This window comes from Chenopodium album, chromosome 1 (genome assembly GCF_948465745.1).
Source record: "Chenopodium album chromosome 1, dcCheAlbu1.1, whole genome shotgun sequence".
Lineage (NCBI taxonomy): Eukaryota > Viridiplantae > Streptophyta > Magnoliopsida > Caryophyllales > Amaranthaceae > Chenopodium > Chenopodium album.
The window spans coordinates 53049714-53063241 of NC_137834.1; the positions used below are offsets into that span (position 1 = coordinate 53049714).

The window sequence follows — 13528 nt, forward strand, 5'->3', positions numbered from 1 at the left end:
TTTGCAACTTCTTGGCTTTACTAGAATTGGGCAAAATTTTGACTCTGAAGTTCATTGGGTGTTGTAGCAAGGTAGAAGATCCACTGCAAAAGGAAGATTGTTGCTTATGTGCTCTGCAGAGGCTATTCACTGTATTTGGATACAGAGAAATACTCTGATGTTTACTGGAGATTACAAGCCTGCAGATACTGCTTTTAGAGATATTATTTTTGCTGTAGCTTGTAGATGCCTTGAATCTGATAGAAAATACTTGTATGTTTAGTTTGCTGGTTGTGGGTGCTTTTAGCAGGCTTGTCTGCTATTGCTATGGTTTTATCAGTTATCTATTTTGTGGCTTTTGGGTTTGTTGTCTGGTCCTGGTTTTCAGAGCCCTTCCTAGAAGGTAGCTGGAAATATGAGTCCAGTTTGTTCTAGGCCCTTCCTAGAACCCTTCCTAGATGGTGGCTAGGTTTGGCTTAGAACTGGTTTTCTTTGGAGAGTGGCCTGTTTTCAGGTTCTTTGGTGTTCTGGTGGTAGTTATAACTTAGCTCCTGTAAGTTGTAACTTTCTCTTTTGGTAATAAAATATTTATTTACCAAAAAAATAAAAAATACTAGAAATAATTCTATTATTTTGCTAATCTTTAGCCTTGAGGTAAATATTTAGCGTATAATAGAAAATGTAATTAGAGGTAGCTGTTAAGCTTTTTTTTTAATAAGTAACTAAAGAACTTTGGAAATGATGCTAAGTATTCAGATTTTTATTTTTCTGTTTGAAAATAATAACATGCCTAGACAACGAGATCGAGATATTTCTACTCGTGGTCGGTGTTAGGCTTTCTGAGAGGATACTCCGACGGTTCCCGAGGGCATAAACGATACCTTGGAGACCGAGCCTCGCCCCTCTACGAGTAGGGTAGGTGGACTCCACCTCCGTGGACACCAGACGAGTTGGCTTTCTGTCGTGAGAACAATATTTCTCACTGTCCACTTGCCGGCGTAGTCGATGGCGTGCTTTGCCATCATGGATCAGGAGCTGGAAACTTGATTCCCCGACTATATAAGATTATCACAGGAAATCCTACCACCAACGCCTATTAGGAATCTGCTAGTTATGGAGATTTCTATTCAGCGGTTCTGGGATTTTGTAGTCCCCGAGGTTGTGGCCCAACAGTTGTTCGAGTGATGTTGGAGTATTTTTGGGATACTACCAACACTTTCAACTTTGCTTGGGGGGAGATGACGGTGACTCCTCTTTATTTTCGTATGATCACCGGCTTTTGCTTCACCGAGCGGCCTGTACGACAAATTCCTAACCTCACTTGGGAGGTGAGTGAGGTAGCGGAGTTGTTAGGTCCTGTCGTTCAGCACATCAGGACTCGACCAGTGCCTTGGGGTGGTCCTAGGAGTGGGAGATTAGAGTTGTCTTTTGTTCTTGCCCATGGTTTTGATATAGCTGAGACGACACCTGAGCAGCGAGTACGGTTCTTTATCTTGATCCTCATTTCCGTGACTCTTTCTCATGATAGGAGTTCTCGTGCGCTTGTTTGCTACCTACCGTCTCTGGTTAGGATTGGTGAGAAAAGATCCTTCAGTTGGGCTAGTATTGGATATGCTGATCTACTCTCGGCATTGTGTTATGGCTGCAGGCAGCTGAACGATCAGGCCCCTATTGCTGTCTATGGTCTATAGAGAGTTGTAAAGGTGACGATCTTTTCCTCTTCTTGTTTTGCTTTTATCTGTTTAGCTCATATGCTTATAGATCATTCTTGTTGTAGCTGTGGTTCTATGAGTACTTTCTGGGATTGGCCCCTTGATGGCGTCGCGGAGCGGTCTATGATTTCTCTGTCGGAGCTAGCTAGCGTGACCGAGGCGAGTCACGAGTGGAGTTTGTATCGAATTTGCGTGGGTTGCTGCATTAGGGCACCTCTACTATTGCCTATTGGTGTAAGGGTCAATTTCACAGTTTATTATCTTTTACCTTGATGTTATTTCTCGGCATTCATTGCAATCTCTTATGGTTTTCAAATCACTGTCGAGATCTAGTGGCCTTGGGCTGGCATGACCGACCTTGTTGAGGCTTTGGAGATTTCAGCGTGCAATACTGTCTTCTTTGGTACAGCAAGCTTTGGTTGGTACCTTGGAGAGCGTGTTGTTCGTCAGCAGAACGTTAATCACTTTGTGGTGCCATTGCCTCCACCTTAGTCGATGTTGGACTCACGCTTGTTGGGGGAGCAGCTAGATAGGGGGAAGCGCTATACGTTTCTTTCGCAGGAGTTTAGTAAATTTTGTTTTATCAAGAATCCAGATGAGTCTTGTGTTTACAAGAAGGTCAGTGGGAGTAACATCGCCTTCCTAGTCTTATATGTCGATGACATTTTGCTTATTGGAAACAACATTCCATTGTTAGAGTCTGTAAAGGCTTGGCTTAGAAAATGTTTTTCAATAAAAGACTTGGGAGAGGCTTAGTACATACTAGGTATCAATATCTATAGGGATAGATAAAAAAGGATGATAGGATTGAGTCAAAGTACTTATATTGATAAGGTACTAACTCGATTCGGCATGTAGGGAGCAAAGAGAGGCCACCTACCCATGTCGCATGACATAACCCTAAGAAAGAATCAGTGTCCAAAGACACCTGATAAGCAAGAAAGGATGAATCAGATTCCATATGCTTCGCTTATTGGATCGATCATGTATGCCATGATATGTACTAGGCCAGATGTGTCGTATGCCTTGAGCGCTGCAAGCCGATACCAATAAGATCTAGGAGAGGCGCATTGGACTGCGGCCAAAAATATCCTAAAGTTCCTGAAAAGGAACAAGGATAAATTCCTTGTCTATGGTGGCAGATATAAATTAGTTGTTGAGGGTTATACCGACGCAAGCTTCCAGACATGCAAAGACGACTTCAAGTCATAGTCTGGGTATATATTATGTCTCAATGGAGGAGCGTTTAGTTGGAAGAGTGCTAAGCAAAGCACAACTGCAGATTCGACAACTGAAGCCGAATACTTAGCAACATCTGAGGCAGCTAAGGAGGCAGTTTGGATTCGCAAGTTCATTGAACTTGGTGTTGTACCCTCCATCGAGGGACCAATAGACCTCTATGGTGACAACAATGGAGCTATTGCTCAGGCTAGAGAGCCAAGAGAACATCAGAAGGTCAAACATGTCAAGCGGCGGGTTCACATGATTCGAGAATGGAAATCAGAGGGTGAAATCAGAATTTGTAAAGTTGGAACAGATGACAATGTAGCCGATCCACTCACTAAACCTTTGCCTCAAGTGAAGCACAACAAGCACATTAAGGCAATGAGAATCAGGGACATTGGAGATTGGCTTTGATTTCCTTATTTTAATGTTTTAATTAATTTTGGACAATTTTAATGTAAAGCGCTATGATGAATTATTCAATTTTTGGAGTAATTAAATTTTCATGCAATTTAAATCACTCCGTTGACTAGTTAATTGTGGTTTAGAATTAAATAATGAGTTCATTCGATTTTTCGAAAATTCAAAATAGGGAATGAAGACCAGTCTCGGTAAGGAAACACCTATTAAGTGAACGTTTAATATTATAATAAAAAATTATCCCTAATCGAGGTCATTTAAACAACGGACGATTAATGACCAGTTGAGATTAGTGCGTAGTTTGATTTATAGCACCGTTTCATGTGCTACAAGGACATGATTGTCATGAATCATTTGCACAGGTATTGGTTAGAATTATACTGGATCGACCAATGAGAATACTTTAAGAGATTAAAAAATTATCATAAGTATACTTCTTATTATTGCTATCCGAACCTTTTTCCATGACATGAGTATTGTGAGCTTTCTTGTTTGAGTACTAGTCCGCTTTGATGATTGTCAAATGTCTGCCATAACAGGGGATTATAACGGCATCACTCGGGCGGTTTGGTCCTCTTAGTAAGAGAAGCTACATTACAAGACTGAAAATGTCCCCCTATTAAAATTAGGGAAGGTGTCTTTGTTGTTTACAAGGCCTCTCGTAGTGCGAGACTGTAAAAACGCATGGTCGTGCTTGGATGCATTTTGGAAATCATCTATTTATTGACAGTCAGACTTGGAATCGAGAAACACTTTTGGACGTAATAAGGATGACAAAATAATCTTACCTTATAGTTCATGAAGAGGCATTGAGCGACATAAGAAAAAGGCTATACACTAAAAGCACACTTGTCCGGAAGGACAAGTGGGAGATTGAAAGGAATAGTGTCCTTCGAACAAGTGTATTATTTTGATAGTGGGTTAAGAATTATTAGAAAGCTAATATATTCAGTAAGGGCAAGTGATCGGAATGCCTGGGTGGAGGCCGCTTCCGATCAGTAATGTTATTGCATAATTAATATTACAACTTAATCTTGACTAAACCCTTCGGGTAACACCCAAGCGATTAACAAACCGACACGGCGAATTAATTCGAAGGAATTAATGAGTCGTCCGAGTAATAAATATTTAAACGTCGGAATTTCGAGCTTAAAGCGTCGAAACCGAGCGTCGGATGCTGAGTCGAAAAATAATAAAAGACAAGACGGCAAAACGCGGTAATAAATCAACAATGACCAAAATACTCCTAGCATCGGAACACCGAGTGCTAGGGGGTTAGCCAAGCTAGCAGCCCGCACCAAGTGCGAGGCTTGTTAGCAAGCGGCGGCCAACAGCCCGCACTTAGTACTTGGCGTGCTGGCACGCTGCAGCTAGAAGCCCGCACTATGTGCAAGGCGTGGTAGCAGTGGCCCTCGGCAGCAGCAGCCCGCAAGCATGTACGTAGGCATGCTAGCCGAGAAGGCTAGCAGCAGCAACTTGCCTTGGTGCGGGCTTGGATGGGCCGAGTAGCAAGTAGCGACAGCATGTGGGAAGCCCACATGAGTGGGTTGGAGGGAGGTGCCAAGTGGCGCAAGGTGAGGTAGAGAGTTGGGAGCAAGTTTGGTCCCCCCCCCCCTCTCCAAGTGGTCCTAACCTACTTCCTCATATGTAGTTGACAATTGTTGATTTATTACTAGCTTGCTTAAATAATTTTATTTTGCTTTTAAAATAAAATGTGAAAATACCACTATCCCACATTGGTGGGAGAGACAATCATACTCTCATCATTTCCTATAAATACCCAAGTAAGGGCATTGGAAATGACACTTGAGTAAGAGTTGGAAAGGGCATCACTAGTAAGTGAAAACCCTTAAACTCAAGAGTTGGAAAAGGTATCATATTTAGTGAAAGCCTTTGAACTCAATTACTCGGGTTTTATTGGTCGGGTCTTGCTAACCCAAGACATTAGACCTTGTCGCTATTCGTTGGTTCGGGTGGATCAATGTTAGAGGCTTCGTGTTTTAGATGCTAGCTTTCAAGTAAGAGCCCATTCGGTCGGGCGAAGCACGCTCCAAAAGTTAATCGTTTTATCTTAATCTTTTGATTAATTTAATTTTGTTTATGGTTTTATTTATTGCGAGTGCGGTCTTGTTTTGGGTTTGTTTCCACGGTGAGTCGGACTCACCAAACCCCAACACCTTTTGTGCAAACAAAGCAATGGAGAAGATCTTGGCCAACAAGAAGCTGGCTGCACATTCTGCATCCTACTACCGTTCGTCCATCTTGGGCAAACGGTCTAACGAGAATCAACCGACAGGCGGAACTACTAAGGTGAGATAATTTCCCACCACTTGGATTGAGATTTCTTGGGATCACAGGTTCACTAACTTGTGTATTTTATGTAGGGTGGTTCGACTAAACCTTTTCATACGAAACATCCGGACCCAAAGATTTAAAATGAGTCGGGTGGCAATGTTAGCAATTCTGGGAAGCCAGGAAGCATATCTCCCATAAGCCTAGGAAGGCTTATGACGGCTCCACCTCACCAGGACGACTCTAAAGCCGGATGCCCCCAAGGGGGTCAAAGAGTGGCAAGGCAGTTAATACTGCTGTCGGCTCAGCAACAGGCAGAAGCAAAGCCGCCCAAGAGGAGGAGGCGAAAGGTACAACCACTCGGACCATTTCTCAGAGTGATTTGATGAAATAACAGTCGCCCAAAAAGGCATTGAACCTTTCTGAGAGATTGCTTAACTAATGTTGTTTTGATTTAGCAGAGATTCCGCAAAGGCCGGCTGTCCTTCAGATGGCCAAATGGATGCTGAAGGCGCTTGATCCTTGTGACAAGGCGTTCGTGAGAGGAGTAGGCACCCTTGACCTTGACGTCATCTTGGCGCTTCTCTGTGAGGTAAGATATCTGTGATTTTTGTTTGTAATTTTTCACCTTGGGTGATTTTTATGGCCGTTTGGTATTGATCATTCTTAATCACTACTACAAAATTGGCCAAAGACCTTAAGTAAAAGACCATATAAATAAATATGTGGTCTCTTAGATTCAAGAGACCAAATATTTCAAATAAATGGTCTCTTATGTATAGTTTTAGATAGATGAAAATGGACCAAAGGCCATCTATTTTAAATAAGTGGTCTCTCTTTATTTTTAATTAAAAAATTTAAAAAAGAGAGACCATTTATTTAGGAGAAGTGGTCTCTCCTTTTTTTTTATTAAATAAAAAAAAAAAAAAAAGAGACCATTTATTTACAAAAAGTGATCTCTCCTTTTTTTTAATTATAAATAAATTAAAGAGAGAGATCCTCTATTTACAAAAAGTGGTATCTCCTTTTTTAATTAAATAAATAAATAAATGAGAGAGACCATTTATTTACAAAAAGTGGTCTCTCCTTTTTTTTAATTAAATAAAAAAAAAAAGAAATCATTTACTTTGTAATTAAAAGTAGGCTAAAAAAAAGTAGGCTGACATTTTTTACATGTATTTTAAAGAGACAAAACCCAAACCCTATTTACATTTCCTCTAAACCCATATCCCCACCGGTCACCGCCTCTCTCTCTCTATCTTAACAGCAGAAATTACTCTATCCTAACATCCGAAATCTTCGCCGTCGATGACTCCTCCATCTTCCAATGAGGCCACTCCTAAATTCACGGCTTTCGCTCCTCTTCGTTTTTAGTTCAGCCGATCATTTTTTTTTGTTATTTGCCGTTTATTTCGCTTCTCTTTGTTTTAAATGTGGTAATTTTTATAACTTTTGGGTTTATTAACTTCAGATCTTGTGGGTGATGTGAATTTTAGAGCCGCGAAGTTCTTGTTGCCAATTGGCGGTGTTAGTGGTCGGTCCTGCTGCCGGTGATAATGGAGGCGCGATTGTTACATCAGCTCGGTTTGGTGGTTATGTGGGCTGTAGTGATGTGGATGCGACTTCTATTGGTTTGTGGGCTGACAACAATCTCTAAGCCCCTTCTATTTCACATTTCCTCTAAAACCTAAGTTCCAATTTACTCTCTTTCTTTGTAAATTAACCAAATTTCAAACTTATTAATTGTTTTAGTTTGTCATTTGCTAATTTTTTCAGGGTTTCAAGACAAGAAAATTAAGTTTATGGTGTCTCAGCAAAGAAATGGGTCTGACCCATCTTCCAAGCCTAGGTACTGCATTTTTCATAATTCTTCAATTATGAGTGTATATTATTTTCTTTGATATTGGTTATTATTTTCTTCAATTATGGCTGATTTGGGTGTAAATTGCCACTATTTTACTGCTATTGCGGCTCGGTGGCCAGTTGTACTGTTGCGGTGTTACTTTTTTTTGTTGTCATTTAAGTTTTTAATTTTTGTTTTTGCTAAGTTAATAGCTAATTTAAAACTTTGTTTAATATTTTTTGTAATAATTGTGTGCTAATTTTGTTATGTCTTTGAAAAATTTTCAAGATAAAAAGTGAAGAATAATGATTTTTCTTGTTGATTTATTCAGTTGGCGTGAGATAGTTATGGGTGGAAGATATGCTTAGAAGGCCTTGATTGTTGCATTAATGAATTATTTTTTGTACATATGAATTTTGTATAATTTTGGATAGAATATTGATTGTAGTAGTAATGAGTTTTTTAGTATTGGTTTTGTATAAACTATGTGTATAATTTTTAGTATTAATGAATTTTTTTTGTTGATTCAAATTATATATATTAAAATATGAATAATTTTTTTTTAAATAAAAAAGAAGAAAGAGAATATCTATTTGAAATAGGTGGTCTCAGTTTTTGAAAAATTGAAACCATTTAGTTGAAATAGGTGGTCTCAGTTTTTTAAAAATGAGACCATCTATTTGAAATAAGTAGTCTTAGTTTTTGAAAAAACTGAGACCACCTATTTTAAATAAGTGGTCTTACTTTTAAAACAAGAGATCACTTTTGATGAAATGGTCTCTTAGGCCAAAGAGACCACCCCAAAGGTAGTCACTCATTTGATGAGTATTTAGCTTGTTTTTACCTTATTTTCATAGCTTTCTTTCTTAATGAGTGTTTAATTTTATATTTTTTCTCTCTATTTTACCTCTTCTCTCTTATTTTCTGTTTATATGGTTTTTCTAATATTTTCTCTTTTATTTGTTCTTTTTTATTATAGATTTAGTTTTCATTTTATTCTAGTTTATTTTCATATTCATTTCATTTTTCTTTCCTTTCTTTTATTTTATTTTGTTTTATTTTATTCTTTTCATTTTCATTTATTTCTTATAATTTTGTTTGTTGGTTTTTGTTTCCTTTTACTTCATTTTTCCCTTAAATTTATTTGTGTTTTGTAGGTGAATAATCAAGTCAAGTTGTGCATGTAGAAGGCTGCTAAAGCTCGGGTTGCCTCCTCCTTAGACACAACTCAGTTTTAGATCGCCAAAATGAACTACTGACACTTGATATGATGTATTCCCAAGCGTCAACCAATCTGCAGGTCACACAAGACTTGGACGCAGCGAGGGGCGGATTTCCGAGCTTCAGAAGGAGGTTCAGAATCTGTAGGTCAAACAAGACTGGAACCCCTTGATGAGTGTCATTTATGGCACTCATTTGATGAGTATTTAGCTTGTTTTTACCTTATTTTCATAGCTTTCTTTCTTAATGAGTGTTTAATTTTATATTTTTTCTCTCTATTTTACCTCTTCTCTCTTATTTTCTGTTTATATGGTTTTTCTAATATGTTCTCTTTTATTTGTTCTTTTTTATTATAGATTTAGTTTTCATTTTATTCTAGTTTATTTTCATATTCATTTCATTTTTCTTTCCTTTCTTTTATTTTATTTTGTTTTATTTTATTCTTTTCATTTTCATTTATTTCTTATAATTTTGTTTGTTGGTTTTTGTTTCCTTTTACTTCATTTTTCCCTTAAATTTATTTGTGTTTTGTAGGTGAATAATCAAGTCAAGTTGTGCATGTAGAAGGCTGCCCTTCTCACGGGTATCACCTCGAGTGCACTGATGATAGGGATGCTCGAGAGCGCAGACGAGCCGCACCAACTTCTTAACCACTCAAGTGTTCCCCAGCTCCCGCAATCGACTCTTGGCAGCCCTCGCAACACCCAAAACAAAAAATAATCAGCCGACATATTCGAGCCACAAACCACCACCTTTCTCACCTCCAAAATCAGCCACCAATGCAACCTTATATCAGCCGCACTCCTCCACTCACACACCTCCTTATTTCCCCAATTCACAAGCAACTATAACAACTCCTAGCAGCCTCGACATCACCTAAAACCTGCCACCAACAGCAGCTCGCTGCCTCCCCTGCTCCGCCAGCCTTGTGGAACTCCTTCACCACCACAGTTCAGCACCCAAAGCAGCCCCTTGTCACGAGTTCATTTGCTTTGAATAGTTAGACTCCTATTTTGCTAGCATATGAAAAATAATATTCAATGATAGATGAACTTTGCTTTGAATGTTTAATTTGGGTCATTTGCGGGTATTTACACCTACCTAACATCCGGTAATATCTTTACTTGCTCTGTCTCTAATTGTTTATGCCTTGTTGGACATGTGTTGGTATTGTTGGATTGATCTCTTTGTTTTCCTCTCCCGTGGATGATTTGATTTATGATTTGAGCATGTTGTCTCATTCAAGCTTGGGGGAGAGTATTCTATCATGTTTGGTGGGATGTCTATTTACATATGCCATGCACATTTGTATATGCATTTCCATGTTCTTTATATTGAAAAACTCCAAAAAGATTTTTGTTTGTTTCTAGGAAAATTTGCATTGTGTTTTGTTTTGTTCATGCTTTGGACATAATACTTTTGTACTTGTATAGCTGAATGCTTTTCTTCTTTAATGGTATCGGTGTGCACGGTTTGAGAGTATATATATTTGGTGGACTCTAGGATAGGACATGCTAAGGTAGTCATTTAGAAGTTTTTGGACCTTGAAGCCGGATTCTCTTATTTTTGAAAACTCGCAATTGTTCCCCTTTGGTGAATTTGATGCTTTTAGTGAGTTTTTGCCAAAACCTTGTGAGGTTTCTTAGTTTTCAAGGCTACTTCAATTACTTGTTTTAGCGGCATGGATCCTTGACTATTGCGGACCTTATCTTGAAAATTGACTCATAATTCTCAAACACGAGACCGAGCCTTCTAGGGAGGACAAAGGCATCTTTTCGGGGTGGTAATGTTTCTTTTCTAGGTTAATCTTCTTTATTTTTAGTTCTTGGGTTCACATTTGCCTACTTGCTAACCATTTGAGCCTTTTCCCTTCTTTTCTAGCCACATTTTTAGATATTTGAGCCTTTTGTTTCTTTTTGTTCCATTTTTGGTTTTTGTGAAGCTAATGGTCATATTCTTGGAGATTGTGGTATATGAGTTTGGATATTGGTTCTTCTTTGTAAGCAAGCTTGTGCTTTGTATAATTTGTGAATAATGGAAAGTGAATAAAAGTAAAAGCCTTCCATAGTTATAAAAGGCAAGGACATTCAATTGCAAAGTTGAAAAAGCCGTCCATAATTAAAAGAGGCGAGGACATTGAATAAAGTGAAAAGTTGAAAAGTTGAGAAAAAGCAAAGATAATCTCTTAAAGCTTTGGAAAAAATTGAAAAAAAAAAACAAAAGGTAAAAAATGAAAAGATCAAAAACATTTTGATGTAAACGTTTTCTCCCTATTTTCAACATTGAGGACAATGCTTTGTTCAAGCTTGGGGGGAAGGGGAGCGTTCTTACGCCTTTTGTATATATGATGTTGGTTATAGCTTTGAATAAGCTTGCGGGTGTTAGTTCGTTTTTGTTTGGTGATTACTTGGTTATGCGGAGAAGGTTTGATCACCCTTTTTGCTTCACTAATTAGGAATACCACAAAATTCTAAATTTTAAGCCTACCCTCACCCTTTTGCCCTTGCATTACAACCTTTGGGAAAGCCCTTTTGACCTAGTGGTTGAGTCATATACCAAGGGATAGCATTATGAGTTAAAGCGTAAGGAGAGGGGATGCAAAGTCAAGATGTCGTGAAAACTTCAAATCTATTGTTTTTCCGGTTCCTTCGAGGAACTATAGAGATGCTAGCTAAAAGAAGATTTGAATCCAATAAGAAAAATGTGCTAAAATTGATTTTAGATGAAAGTGAATAGCGTTTTGGTAGTTCTCTATACTTAGCATGTCCTATGTTTCAATCAACCTTAGATATCTTGAAACGTGCATTCCCTTACTTGTTTAGAAAGATTTGTATTCATTTATACTTGTACATTTGCAAAAGTCCATTCATGAACATTTGTGATCTTTTCTTTTCTGTTTGCTTCTTTTTTGTGCTTTGCCTTATTTGTTTGGTTTGTGAAAGGTATCGGCCAATCTCTTAGTAAACCCTTACGAGAGCATTACTCGCCCTCTAGGGCAATCTAAGGGTTTAAATGACTTGTCTTTAGTTGCTAAAATTGACTGTGATTCCTACGAAAGTGAGTTAGTGTATATTCTTGTCTCTTCACTTTTTTTTGTTTGTTTGAATAAGCTCATCATTTCTCCCTTGGTTTTGTTTCGCTCGAGAATGAGCAAAAAGATAATCTTGGGGGCATTTTGACGAGTGTCATTTATGGCACTCATTTAATGAGTACTTAGCTTGTTTTTACCTTATTTTCATATATTTCTTTCTTAATAAATGTTTAGTTTTATGTTTTTTCTCTCTATTTTACCTCTTATGTCTTATTTTATGTTTTTAAGGTTTCTCTAATATTTTCTCTTTTATTTAATCTCTTTTTGTTGTTTTAGTTGCCTTTCTTTTATTATAGATTTTATATATTTAGTTTTCATTTATTCTAGTTTATTTTCATATTCATTTCATTTATCTTTCCTTTATTTTATTTTATTTTTCTTTCTTTTACTCTTTTCATTTTCATTTTAGTTCTATTAATTTTGTTTGTTGGTTTTTGTTTCCTTTTACTTCATTTTCCCCTTCGTTTTATTTGTGTTTTGTAGGTGAATAATCAAGTCAAATTGCGCATTTAGAAGGCTGCCATTCTCACGGGCATCACCTCGAGTGCACTGATGATAGGGATGCTCGGGAGCACAGATGAGCCGCACCAACTTCTCAACCACTCAAGTGTTCCCCTGCTCCCGCAATCGACTCTTGGCAGCCCTCGCAACACACAAAAAAAACACCAAACAACAACCATTTTTACGCCACAAACCACCACCTTTCTCACCTCCAAAATAAGCCACTAATGCAACCTTATATCAGCTGCACTCCTCCACTCACACACTTCCTTATTTCCCCAATTCACCAGCAACTACAACAACTCTAGCAACCTCGGCATCACCAAAATTCTGCCACCAACAGTAGCTCGCTGCCTCCCCTGCTCCGCCAGCCTTGCCACAATTTCGTACCACATGTGGACCTCCTTCACCATCGCAGTTTAGCACCCAAAGCAGCCCCTTGTCACGAGTCATCTCCCTTGCCAACCATGGGCGTCATTTAGGTCACTAGGCAGCAGGGCATAATCATGGCTAGGGGGCTTGCCCTTGGTGCCAAGGTAAGCACTTTCCCCTAAAGAGCTTTATTTAGCACCTTGTGTAAAATCCTAGTGAACACTCAAATGACAGTAACACAATGATGGGTCATTTGGAGACCCAAATGAAGTCCAAATAGGCCCAAATTTGGGGTCCACCGTATTTTGGGCAAAGGAAGATGATGGTGGTGTCAGTTTATGAGAAGAGATCCCGGAGTACGACTTTTTACAGAAGGCATTTCTGAAAATGCGGGAAGCTTCTAGAAGGTTCCGGAGCTATCTATGGAGTTCTTTGGAAGATTATTCTAGCGTGGATGACTCTAGAATAATCAAGGAAGGTCTTGTACATCTTAGAAGTCTTCTAGGTTCTTCTATGTATGTACATTTTGTATGTAAGTTTCTAGAATGTTCTAGGCTAGTCCTTAGCATTCTAGGTAGGATGTGTGTAGAAACCTCCATGTATGTAGTTCCTAAGGAGGTGGGAACTCTCTAGATTGTTGTAGTCTAGAACCCTCCATTTGAGGAGGTTAGGAATTTTCTAGAGAAGCTTGTAAGTAGGGAGGAGCACTATAAATAGGCTCATAGGCTCCTTTTTACATTCAAGTTGAGAGTAATACAAAAAGCCTTCCGTAAGCACTTGTGTTCTCTTGCAACTCAATCCTTTCCTTGAAACCCTTAGAGATTGTGAGGAAAACTATGGCACGAGGGTGCCAAGCAAGTAATCGGGCGTACT

At 38.6% G+C, this 13528-nt stretch overlaps 1 long non-coding RNA gene across 2 annotated transcripts; it reads left to right on the forward strand.

Moving 5' to 3' along the window:
• Positions 1–6861: 6861 nt before the first annotated feature.
• On the forward strand, positions 6862–9892 carry LOC145556024 (uncharacterized). Of its 2 annotated transcripts, XR_014091688.1 has the most exons (4): positions 6862–7258; positions 7404–7476; positions 8628–8834; positions 9226–9892. It is a non-coding gene; the product is annotated as an uncharacterized LOC145556024 (long non-coding RNA). The 2 variants fall into 2 exon arrangements; XR_014091685.1 differs by having other exon boundaries at positions 6862–7476.
• Positions 9893–13528: the final 3636 nt, after the last annotated feature.